Source organism: Pongo abelii, chromosome 14, assembly GCF_028885655.2.
Source record: "Pongo abelii isolate AG06213 chromosome 14, NHGRI_mPonAbe1-v2.0_pri, whole genome shotgun sequence".
Classification (NCBI taxonomy): Eukaryota; Metazoa; Chordata; class Mammalia; order Primates; family Hominidae; genus Pongo; species Pongo abelii.
The window spans coordinates 43562264-43575741 of NC_071999.2; the positions used below are offsets into that span (position 1 = coordinate 43562264).

The 13478-nt window shown below is 35.7% G+C and overlaps 1 long non-coding RNA gene across 1 annotated transcript; it reads right to left on the bottom strand.

Moving 5' to 3' along the window:
- Positions 1 to 1087: 1087 nt before the first annotated feature.
- LOC129049675 (uncharacterized) lies at positions 1088 to 2696 on the bottom strand. Its single transcript, XR_008512924.2, has 3 exons — positions 2413 to 2696; positions 2077 to 2332; positions 1088 to 1643 (listed from the first exon to the last, which is right to left on the bottom strand). It is a non-coding gene; the product is annotated as an uncharacterized LOC129049675 (long non-coding RNA).
- Between the last annotated feature and the right edge of the window lie 10782 nt (positions 2697 to 13478).

A 13478-nucleotide genomic window follows, 5' to 3' on the forward strand; every position in this document is an offset into this window, starting at 1 on the left:
AGAAAAATGAGAAATGGATTAGCATTTACATAGACATCACATGCCAGTGAGTGAATAACATTGCTAGAAATGATGATTACAATGAAGAAATGCAGAATTGTATGCATTAAACCTATAGCCTGAACAAAAATGAGGAAAGAATGGGTCTATTATCCAAAAATTATATACCAAATAAATGGGAAAAGGATTTGTAGCAAAGCATTGAAATGGAATAATACTATAGGGATTTTTTAATACTGTAAATGTATGTATTGTAAAGATTGAAATGCTGCATAACTACTATTTCAGAAAGGATTTGATCCAGTTATTTAGACCAGCATATGAAAATAAATATTTACAATTTAACATTCCTATGCCTTTGATTTTTGTTTTTTGGCTACAAAAGCCTCCAAAACTTATGAGAATACAATTGCATCAATCGTTTTAAAAAGTTTGAGTAAAAGAGTCTGAGATTACTACATATGTCAATCAATTTTTACAATGAAAAATACAAAATAGAATTAAGTTATTTGTTATTAGTGTTTCCAATAAACAATATAATCATTCTGCAAGCGCCTAGAGATTTAGATATCATGCATGCTACACAATTAAAGAGTGGCAGCATAAAGAGACTGTTACCCAATGGAGCCAGTGTTCAAGAATATTTAGTGATGGTTTATTGTGCTTGAATGATGGACCTCAAGTGAAATCTCTTTTATGTATATATAGTTAATATTTCATCTTATTTATTTATAAATCACTTTGTTTCAAAATTGAGCCAGCTACATTAAATATTCATAATTCAAGATAAGATGTAATTCAAAATGAATAGATGGGATAATTTCCAAGTAAGATCTCAAGAGGCTGAATCCTCTCCCTGCAAGTGAGGATGATCATTCTCTGTCCACCACTCAATGCCTATGATAGTGCCTGGAACAGAGGCGGTACTCAAAATTATCTGCTGAATGAACTGATGTGACTTGAATGCCCATTTTAAATTCCTCCTCTCCTAGACTTTTATTGAAATAGTCACCAGAACAACAATAATAGAAAGACTTTTAATTTGTTTAATTTTTTTAATATAAATAAGGTCTTGCTCTGTTTTCCAGGCTGGAGTACAGTAGCTTGATCACAGCTCACGGCTCAGGGCAGCCTTGACCTCCCCAGGCAAAAGCGATCTTCCTGCCTCAGCCTCCTGACTAGCTTGGACTACAGGCGTGTGCCACCACGCCTGGCTAATTTTTTTTTTTTTTGTAGAAACAGGGTCTCACAATCCAGGCTGGTCTCAAATTCCTGGGCCCAAGTGATCTTTCTGATCTCCCAAAGTGCTAAGATTACAAGAGTAAGTCACCACACTTGGCCTAAGACTTTTTGTTTATTTTGTCAGTGTTAAATCAATCTGGAAGAGAGTAGTGTTTACTACAAAGTAGTATATTTCTGCTAAATATAGTACTGGTGGGTCTGGAGAAAAAAAAATAACTAATTAAAAAGCTGACCTGACCGTGTGGGCAGGAGTAGCCTATTTGAGAAGTAAAGCTAGACCATCATCCTCCAATTCAGAATGGCTTGGGCTGGAACCGGCAGCTGGCTGGTGGGACAATCAGAAGCATGTCTGATTCCCATTATCTTCCTCTGGGAAGAATGCCAAGTACCAAAGGCGACATCTATGGAAAAAACATAGAATCACTTTTAATAGGCTCATGGCACAACACAAATGGCCGTGCCAGGCACAGAATAGCTGCCATACTAAATAGGGAGTTGAAACTCCAGCTTTTTCATTTCTCAAGCAGTATGTCATTGAACTGGCAGAGGAAAACTAGAGTAAATCTTAAGTTTTTCATCATCCTTTATTTAGAATAAGATGGTTAAATAATAGTGTACACAATCTTGGAGAACAACCATCTCATTTTTTAATATTAAGCAAGCATTGAATTTTGTGGTAAATTCAAGCAAACTGTACATGATAATCACAGTGATGATAATGATAGGCCCAAAGAAAACATCAAGTTTATTTTCTTCTGGAAAACAAGATTTCCTGAGGCTTTCAATCAACCACACTGTGGTCTGGAGATAGACTACAGTGTGCATCTGAAGTACCTGGAATGGGTGTGATAGGGAAACAGATTCTGTTCATGTCTGTCTACCATGGGGGAGCCAGTGCAGCCTCCTCACTCTGCCCCACACGGAGATCTCCGGGGCATGTCCCTAAGAGCATCTTCCAGCCACCCTTTTCAGGGTTGGCGCCTGTGCTTGCCATTGGGATACACATGGGCAAGCCAGAGGCTCCAGCTCTGCCCAATTGTGTCCGGCCTCTTCCGCAGAACACCAGGCACCCCACTATCCAGCTCTTCACCTGAAACAACAGAGAATACGTCACAGTAAACAGATCAGGGCCATACCCTCCTTGTTGTGCAGTAAGTAGCTGGCTCTTACCTGCAAATGTCATCTATTGGCCTGTAGGTTGAACCCAGTACAAAACCCGCTGCATACGACTGTAGAAGCAGAGCCAAAACAGCCTGCCCACTACAGCCATCTCCAGATGAGAAGGAACCAGTGTAAGAATTCTGTCTGAATATTGTGACATCACCAAAGGCTCACGGTAGCTCTCTAGCAATGGTCCCTAGCTGAAAAGGAGGCACAGAGATGCAGATGGAGAATTCAGAGCATGGATTGCAGGCAAATTCAGTGAGATTCAAGGTCAGATTGCAAATCAACACACAAACAGAAAAAAACTTCTAAAGCAATCCGGGAAATAAGGATAGAGGAAAACATTTTAAAACAAAATCAGTCAAAGCCACTGGAACTGAAAAACTGAAGGCATTTCAAAATAGAATCAAAAGCACATATTCTAATAGCATAGACCAGGCAGAAGAAAGAATTTCAGAGCTTGAAGATCAGTCTTTCAAACTAAACCAGTCAGATAAAAATAAAGAAAAAAGAATTAGAATAGATAAATAAAGCCTCTGAGAAATATGAGATTTGAAAAGCAACCAAGCCTGTGAATTATTAGCATGCCTTGTAGATAAGAAGAAATAGTAAACAACCTGGTAAACATTATATTTGAGGACAAAATTCAAGAAAATTGCCCTAATCTTGATAGAGAGTTAGACATGCACATTCAAGAAATCCAGAGACCACCTTACTGATACTATACAAAACAAACATCACCAAGGCATATAGTCACCAGAATGTCAATGCTAAAGAAAAATATCTTAAATGCAGCCAGAGAAAAAGGTCAGATCGCATACAAAAGGAACCCCAACAGGCTAAGAAAAACTACTCTGCAGAAACCCTACACGCTAGAAGAGAGTAGGGGCCTATTTTCAGCATCTCAAAGAAAAGAAACTCTGACCAAGAATTTCACACCCTGTCATACTAAGCTTCATACATGGAGGAGAAATACAAACTTTTCCAGCCAAGGAATTGCTAAGGGAATTCATTACCACTAAACCAGCCTCATAAGAGATCCTTAGAAGAGTTATGAAAATAGAGATGAAAAACAATACCTGTTACCAGGAAACCACACCTAAGTACACAGCCCACAGATCTTTTAAAGCAACTGCACAATATAGACTGCAAAACAACCAACAAAAAACTTCATGATAGGACCAAAACTTCACATATCAATATCAACCTTGAATGTAAACAGTCTAAATGCCTTATTTAAAAGGCACAGGGTGACAAGTTAAATTAAAAAAAAAAAAGACCCATCCATCTCCGATTTTTAAGAGATCCATGTCACATGTAATGACATCCATAGACTCAAGGTAAAGGTTGGAGGAAGATCTATCATACAAACAGAAAATAAAGGAGCGAGGGTAGCTATTCTTATGTCAGATAGAATAGACTTTAAACCAACAACAGTAAAAAAAGAACAAAGAACGGCACTACGTAATGATAAAGGGTTCAATCCTACAAGATGACTTAACTATCCTAAATATATAAGCACCCAATATTGAAGTAACCAGATACAAAAAACAAATACTTCTACAACTACAAAAAGATGTAGACATCCACACAATAATAGTGGGGGATTTCAATACCCCACTGACAGTGTTAGATTACTGAAGCAGAAAAGTAACAAAGGAATTCTGGACTTAAATTGGATACTTGACCAATTGGACCTAATAGATATCTACAGAACACTCTACCCATCAACCACATAATATACATTCTTCTCATCTGCACACAAAACATACTCAAGATTGACCACATGCTTGGCCATGAAGCAAGTCTCAATAAATTTAAAGAAATCAAAATCATACCAACCATACTTTTGAACCACAGTGGAAAAAAAATACAAATCAAGGTCAGGCACGGTGACTCATGCCTGTAATCCCAACACTTTGGGAGGCCAAGGTGAGCAGATCACTTAAGATCAGGAGTTTGAGACCAGCCTGGCCAACATAATGAAAACCTGTCTCTACCAAAAAATACAAAAATTAGCCAGGCATAATGGCACATGCCTGAAGTGCCAGCCACTCCGGAGGCTGAGGTGGGAGAATCCATTGAACCTGGGAGGTGGAGGTTGCCATGAGCTGAGATCACATCACTGCACTCTAGCCAGCCTCAACAACAGAGTGGAACCCTGTCTCAAAAAAAAAAAATAAAAAATACTAATCAACACCAAGAAGATCTCTGAAGAACACACAATTACATGGCAATTAAACACTTGTTTCTGAATGACTTTGGTGTAAACAATAAAATTAAAACAGCAACTTTAAAAGTCTTCGAAAAAGTGAAAACAGAGACACAACATACCAAAATCTCTGGTATACAGCTAAAGCAGTTTTAAGAGGAAAGTTTATAGTGCTAAATGCCTATGTCAAGCCATTAGAAAGATCTCAAATTAACAATCTAACATCACACCTAGAAGAACTAGAAAAACAAAAAAGTAACCCCAAAGCTAGAAGAAGGAAAGAAATAGCCAAATCAGAGCATAACTGAACAAAACTATAAGCAAAAAATTCATACAAAGAATTAGCAAAGTCAATAGCTGGTAGTTTGAAAGGATAAACAAGATTGATAGACTGCTAGCTAGATTAACAAAGAAAAAGAGAAAATCTAAATAAGTGCACTCAGGAATGACAAATAATATTACAGCTGATCCCACAGAAATACAAAAAACCCTAAGAGACAATTATGAACACCCCTGTGCACACAAACTAGAAAATTTAGAGGAAATGGATACATTCCCAGAAACACACAACCTCCCAAAACTGAGTCACAAAGAAATCAAAGCCCTGAACACATCAATATTAAATTTCATAATTGAATCCATAATAAAAAATGTACCAATCAAAAAAACCCTGGATCAGATGGATTCATAGCTGAATTCTGCAAGACATACAAAGAAGAGATGGTCACAATGCTACTAAAACTGTTCCAAAATATGTAGGAGGAGAGACTCCTCCCTAACTCATTCTACAAAGATGTCATCATTGTGATACCAAAATCTGGCAAAGACACAATGAAAAAAATGAAACTACAGGCCAATATCCCTAATGACCAAAGATGCAAAAATCCTCAACAAAATATTAACAAACCAAATCCAGCAGCATATCAAAAAGTTTATTCACAACAATCAAGTAGGCTTTATTCCTGGGATGAAGGGCTGGTTCAACATGCATAAATCAATAAATGTGATTCATGACATCAACAGGATTTAAAACAAAACCACCTGATAATCTCAAAAGCTGCTGAAAAAGCTTTTGATAAAATACAACATCCTTTCATAATAAAAACCTTCAACACAATAGGCAAGGAAGGAACATACGCCAAAATAATGAGTTATCTATGACCAACACCCAGCCAACATCATACTGAATGGGAAAAAGCTGGAAGCATTCCACTTAAGAACTAGAACAAGACGATGATGCCCACTCTCACCATTCCTATTTAATGTAGTACTGGAAGTCCTAGCCAAAGCAATCAGTTAAGAGAAAGAAATAAGAAATAAAAGGCATCCAAATAGGAAAAGAAGAAGACAAATTTTCACTCTTCATTGATGATATGATTCTATACCTACAAAATCCTAAAGACTCCAACAAAAGGCTCCTAGAATGGATAAACAATTTCAGGAAAGTTTCAGGATACAAAATCAATGTACAATAATCAGTAGTATTTTGACACGCCAATAACATTCAATCTGAGAGCCAAATCAGGAATTCAATCCCATTTAAAATAGAAAAAAAAAAAACTAGGAATACATCTAAGGAGATGAAAGGAATACACCAAGGAGATGAAAGATCTCTGCATGGTGAACTATAAAACTGCTGAAGAAATCACAGATGATAAAAAAAAAAATGGAAAAAAATGTCATGCTCATACATCGGAAGAATCAATATTGTTAAAATTGCCATATTGCCCAAAGCAGTCTACGGATTCAATGCTATTCCTATCAAACTGCCAATGACATTTTTCACATAATTTTAAAATACTATGCCAAAAGTTATATGAAACCAAAAAAAGTCCTGAATAAAAAAAACACGTCTATGTAAAAGAACAAAGCTACAGGCATCACACTACCCAACTTCAAACTATACTACAAGGATACAGTAACCAATATAGCATGGTACTGGTACAAAAACAGACAATATAGACCAATGGAACAAATTAGAGAACTCAGAAATAAAGCCGAACGCCTAAAACCATCTGATCTTTGACAAAGTCAACAATAAGAAGCAGTGGGGAAAAGACTCCCTATTTAATAAATTGTGTTGGAAAAACTGACTAGATCTATGCAGAAATTAACTCAAGATGGATTAAAGACTTAAATGTAATGCCCAAAACTATAAAAATCGTAGAAAAAAGCTAGTAAATGTCATTCTGGACATCAGACTTGGCAAAGAATTTATGACAAAGTCCCCAAAAGCAATTGCAACAGCAACAAACATTGACAAGTGGGACCTAGTTAAACTAAAGAGCTTCTGCACAGCAAAAAAAATTATCAACAGATTAAACAGACATCCTACAGAATGGGAGAAGATATTTGCAAACTGTGCATTCAACAAAGGTCTAACATATAGAACCTAAAAGGAACTTAAACAATTCATCAAGAACAATCAAGTAACCCCCTTAAAAAATAGGCAAAGAGCATGAACAGAAATTTCTCAAAGGGAAATACACATGTGTCCAAAAACTACATGAAAAAATGCTCAACATCACTGATCATCAGAGAAATGCAAATCAAAAGCTCAAAGAGATACCATCTCACACCAGTCAGAAAGGCTATTATTAAAATGTCAGAAAATAACAGATGTCGGCAAGGCTTTGGAGAAAAGAGAATGCTTATATACTGTTGGTGGAGATATAAATTACTTCAACTACTGTGAAAAGTAGTATGGAGATTGCTAAAAAAAAAAAAAAAAAAAAAAACCTTGAAACAGAACCACCGTTTGACCCAGCAATCCCAATACTGGGTATAGAGCCAAAAGGAAAATAAATTGTTCTACCAAAAACACATGGATGTGTACGTTCATCACAGCACTATTTTTAATATCAAAGACATGGAATCGACCAAGATGTCCACCAGTGGTGGACTGTATAAAGAAAATGTGATACATATACATCATGGAGTACTATGCAGCCATAAAAAGAATGAAATCATGTTCTTTACAGTAACATGGATGCAGCTGGAGGTCATTATCCTAAGCAAATTAGCGCAGGAATGGAAAACCAAATATCACATATTCTGACTTATAAGTGGGAGCTAAAAATTCAGTACACAGGATATAAAGGTGGGAACAATAGACGCTAAGGGACTACCAGATGGGGGAGGGTGAGGTGGTGGCAAGGGTTGAAAAGCTTTGTATTGGGTACCATGCTCACTACCTGTGTGACGGGATCATTTGTACACCAAACCTCACTAATATGTAATTACCAATGTAACAAACCTGCACATCTACCCCCTGAAACTAAAATAAAAGGTGAAAAAAAATGATAGATACCTGAATAGACTAGATCTTTACTTCATAAATATATGTTTTTAATTCGCAAAAAAATCCATCTAGTAGAACTTCCATGAGAATGCTAATAATCACACTATAGAATGTTTTTCTTTTAATTCAACACAAATGAAGACACGGTAGTGTACTACAGAACAATCTCCAACATAATAAAAATTTTGTCAAAACCAAGATAACACTTGATGGTGAAAAATTGCAACTATTTTTAAAGTCAGAAACATTAGGAGTGTATTTCTTTTACCAGTCTTATTAAATGTATATTATCAAGACATTATAATCGATGCAATAATAATAAATAATCCAGGCCAATAAATAGCAGAAAAAGTGGTAAAATTATCATAATTTTCATATTATGTTATTGTCTACTAAGGAAAACTAAGAAAACCAACAAAAACATGATTAAAACTCAAAAGTGAACTCAGAAAAATGTCCGATTTCCAAACTTCACAGTGTCCTATGTACTGAAAATAATGTTTGAAAACAGTGAGTAAAAATACTTTTTTCATAGTAACAACAAAAGTTATAAATAGATTACAATAAATTTATAAAGAAATGTGCAGAATCCAGACAAAGTAAACTACAAAAAGTGTATTGTGGCATATAAAAAAGACTAGCAAATGAAGACGCATACTATAACACTGGAGCAAAACTTAATGGTGAAAACATACTTGCCCTCTGTAATTAATATGGCCTAAATGTAATATAATTATAATAAAAATAGCTGAAAAATGTCTTGTGAATACAAAAATGTTATTGAAACTTGTTTAATTGAAAAAAATGAGGCTAAAACCTTCAAAATAAATGTAAAGGAGAGTACACTTCCAATTATTGAGATGCATTAAAGTGCTTCAATAATTAAAATAAGATAGCCCAAACTGATTGGAAGAAGTTCAAAGGCTAGAAATAAGAGAAAAACTCCAAAGAACAAAGGTATAAATAGAATCTACATATTTATATTTTACATAAAAGAAGTCTGGAGGCGGATAGTTTAGGGCTGGCAAAACAGCTCCAAGTTCATCAATAACTGAAGCTTTCCACCTGGATATTTTTGATGTATAGTTCCATCCTAAGTGTGGCTTCTATCCTCTGGGTTATGTTTTAGTCCAATACATTTGCTGGAACCCATCCATCACTTCCAAACTGCAGGGCAGAAGGAAAAGTAAAGCCAAAGGAGTAAAAAAGGAATTCCTCTTCAATGAATGAGTTCCCTTTAATCAGCCTTCTCCTGTGGCCCACTTGCTAATCTTGACGGCATTTCATTGGCCAGAACCTAGACATGTGACCGCATCTTGCCGTAAGGAACGCAGGAAATCATAGTTTCATTTTACGTTATTTGCCTAGCTAAAAGTTAACACTCATATTTCTAAGAAGGAAACAGGGAATCAATGTTGGACTAGATAATGTTAGCATCTGACAAATGATAGGAAATTAGTCTATAATAAAGGTGGCATTTTATATTAACAGAGAAATGATGGCTTTTTTCAAAAATAATTCTGAGAAATTAGATAACTATCTAGAAAAATGTTAAGTTTACTCTTTCCCTATAGTATTCAGAATTTTAAATTATGTGTTATTTAAATTTCTATAATTTTAACTTTTTTCTGATTCAAAATAAAATATATCATTGAATGCAATTTAGGAAACATAAAACAGTATACCAAGCATATCTATGTTATTACCAGAGATTGCAATGATTAATGTTTTGAACTTTTCTTTGTATATAAACACCTGTATAGATTTATATAAATGGATACACTGTGTATATAATATATGTATATTTAATAAATGTATATAAAATATATGTGTGCATGCACAAACATATGTATATGTATAAACACACACACACACACACATACTCAGATAGATCATATTGTATGATTCAGGGTGGTGTGGCTGAAAACATTGGAAACCGATCCTAACACATAAAAAAGTCATACATCACTGAATGATGAGGATACCTTCCAATAAATGTGTGGTTAGGGGATTTTGTTGTTGTGTGAACATTATAGAGTAAGTTTACACAGATCTAGAAGGTATAGCCCACTACACACTTAGGCTATATGAGCCAATGCTCCCAGGCTATAAACTTGTATAGCATGTTACTGTACTGAATGCTATAGATAATTGTAACAGTATGGTAAGCATTTGTGTATCTAAACATATCTGAAATTAAAATGCTACAGTAAAAATACAGTATTATAATAAGACTACCACCATTGATCAAATATTGTCGTGCAGTTCATGACTGCATTAAGAAGTAGCTCAGCAAAAAATAGAAAAACCTACAGAAACAAAAGGAAAACATCAAGGACATATTATAGACAAAAGTTAGGTTACTACAAACCATCAAATCCTACTTAGGTTTTACAGAAGAATCAGAAATATGCCTCTATGCCTTCCAGAGATATAATCAGTGGTGCAATCTGCAGAATCCACTAGATATAAACAAACTCTTTCCTATTATAAGAATGGAAAGAAACTTAAAACTTAGGTCCTAATGCATAACAAGCCATGCAATATAATGCGTAGGAATTTCAACAACAAAAACAAGGCTGTTTCTTACCTCTCAGGGTAAACCCATATAATCTTGGCAATGTGTAGTTCAATAAAAGCTGTTCGACAGGAAGCCAGAACAATTTTGTCCAGCTCTGTAGCAGTCTGTTTTTCTGAACAACCCAATGAGAAAACTGAGAGTCACTACAGCAATGGTTTTCAAAATGTGTTCTAGTGGAGGATCTTGGCTTCCAGGCAGAAAGCAATCAACTTTTAATTCTTAGAGGCCTGCATGAAGTTTGCTTGAAAACAATTTTTAATTAAAAACAATAGTAAGTCTTTAAAATTTAATTTTAGTGTAATTGGTGGTCTGCTTTTTCTTTAGTCTTCCATAAATACTAATTCTCTTAGTTGAGCTTTTGGTATTAATTAAGGACATATTAAGCACTGACCACTAGAAAAACTGGCTCAAATAAAACTATTCAAATTGCTGGCTAAGCATAGAATGCATGCTTAAAGAGCCAGAAAGGCTGGGTATAGCATTGACATTCTCTTGCAAAGGTTGCAGCCTTACAAAGGCACACATCTGATTAGAAAGTCACCCACACAGTTTGGGATGGGAGAGCATCCAGAGGCAAAGCCAGGATTGTCCTCCAATATTGTTGTGGTCCACACTAATATTCAGACAGAAAGACTATCAGGGCTCATAGTGTAATATTATGACCCCCAAAGGGCCATATTCCAGGGAAGAAGCTTTGTATGTATTTGAGTGTATTCTCAGGGGCCTACTAGATATCAGGAAATGTATCAACTGGCCTTATCATTTCAAACAATTAAATGAAGGTAGAATAAGCAAGTGTTATTATGATAGTGGCAAGATCATAGTTAGAGAAGTCAAGAGTTTCAGAACCACCTAGACAACCATTCACTCAAGAACAATGCAGGTCCAGATGACAACAACTAAATTTTTATTATTTGCTGAACAGCAGCCCCACATACCAATGCTGAGATTTGAAGAGCTAAGCCGCTAGGATGCACCCTGGGAAAAGCCTTGTGCAATGCAGTCCTACAAAAACTAAAACCAAAGCTGGACAAATGATCTTCTTTGTCTATTCACAGCTCAAAGCCTATAAAAGACTATACCCAAGAGCACCAGAAAAACAAGGAAGTGTATGTGTTTAATTAGTATGGATATATTAATAATTCTCCTTACAAAATTTTATTCTTAGAAAATATAGTCAATCAGCCCATGTTCTGACATCTAGATCTCTTCTTGGTGAAATTAGGCAGGTAGGAAGACAAAAGGGGTTAAGTGAGGAGAAAGGTGTGTAGAATTCCTTTCCTAGAAACCAATATTCCCTGGGATGTTGTTTGTATATGGTTAACTAGGAACGCAGCTATTCCACTCAAGTAAGATCAATGGAATCTAGTACCAGAGAAGTCCCACTGAAAACTTTCTGTCACTTTCTCTTTCTGTCTATATATCTTCTTGGAACTAGTAAGATACAGACATACACACATCTTCTCCAACAGTTATGAATGACTCTTAATTATTTCCCCTGAAAGATTATCCGAAGGGTCAAGGAACAATATTCTTTTATTCCCTTTCTTTTTCTGTTGAATTCCATCTTCCTAAGAACTAAGGGGCATATGGAGGTCAAAGCTTTAGAAAGAAAGCGGTATATCAGCATTTCCTGAAGAGAGCTCACTCACGAGAGCTGTCCAATACTAGCAGAGTTGAAACCAGATCTCACCATGGCTCTTGGGTCCTGAGACCCGATAGCACTTACAGAGTTTGGTTTTCCCCTTTGTAAAATAGGAAGGGTGTTGACTTTACGTTTATGATTTGTTACATCTCTTCAGCCAAAGTGATTCAACTGAGCCACATTCTCTATCAGACCCTTTTCCCATGACCCACGTACTTATGCAGTGCTCAGAGAAAGCCTGAGTCCCGCAACAAACAAAACCACAGTATGTTCTAAGTCTTTTCTATTGCTGGTCAAGAACATTTCCAATAAAGTGGAGATGGTGCAGGAATAACAGGGGGTGACGTTCTGCAGTTCTGGAAGCTGGAATTCCTAGATCAGAGTGTCAGCACAGTCAACTTCTGGTGAGGGTCCTCTTCTGGGTTGCAGACTTCCAACTTCTCTTTGATTCCTCATGTAACAGAGAATGCTGAGTTGTTCCTATTCTAATTGTAATGTTGTAGTACCTACGTTCTTTTATAACATTCAGCTAAGTTCACAAAACATAATTTTATAATGACCGTTAAATCAGAGTTGAACCCATGTGCTACAGCGCCAGCAATATGATACAGAGAAAAATGTTCACCTTTCTTTAATAAGGTATCAGTACAAATGCTCTCCAGTTATTAAGTATATTTCTATCCTACAGAGAATTTAAAATCCCCCCAAAATTTTTTACCCTGAAAAATTAAAAATGTGTTCAAAAATAGATTTTTTTTCTGTCACTGGAACACTTGAAGCTCCTTTAGAGTATTTCAACCCCAAGTTTTTAGTGTGACTATCCCATTTTCCAAAGCTAACAAAAGTCAATCATCATTTTTAAAAATTGTTGCTCCAGCAACACCAAATTCAGTTCTAAATGGGAGAAATTTAAATTTTATTATATTAGCGTAACCTTTTTCACAGCATCAATATAAATGTAGTAATAAACTGTTTTCTTACTATGTCAGTGAAAACAGGTTTGAGAATCCATCAGATTTCTATTGGTTCAAGGAAAACTAATCTCTTATCAAAGGATCAGTCAATTAAATGTCCTTGCAAGGGAGTCTTCTGACCATGCATTAGGGTTGCATTAGGCTGCATCATATCATCGTGAGACAGTCATCATGCCTATTTTAATTTTTCTCCTTGAGGATTTCCCCTCAGCTTCTTGTGCCTAACATGTGTGATTCTAAATTGAACCAACAGTTATAAGTTGTTTATTTCAAGTAGCATTTATAGATTTGGCAAAAACACTGAACTTAGTAGGTTGCTAATTAATTAAAGCTAATTGCTTTTACCCCTTAACTGTTCA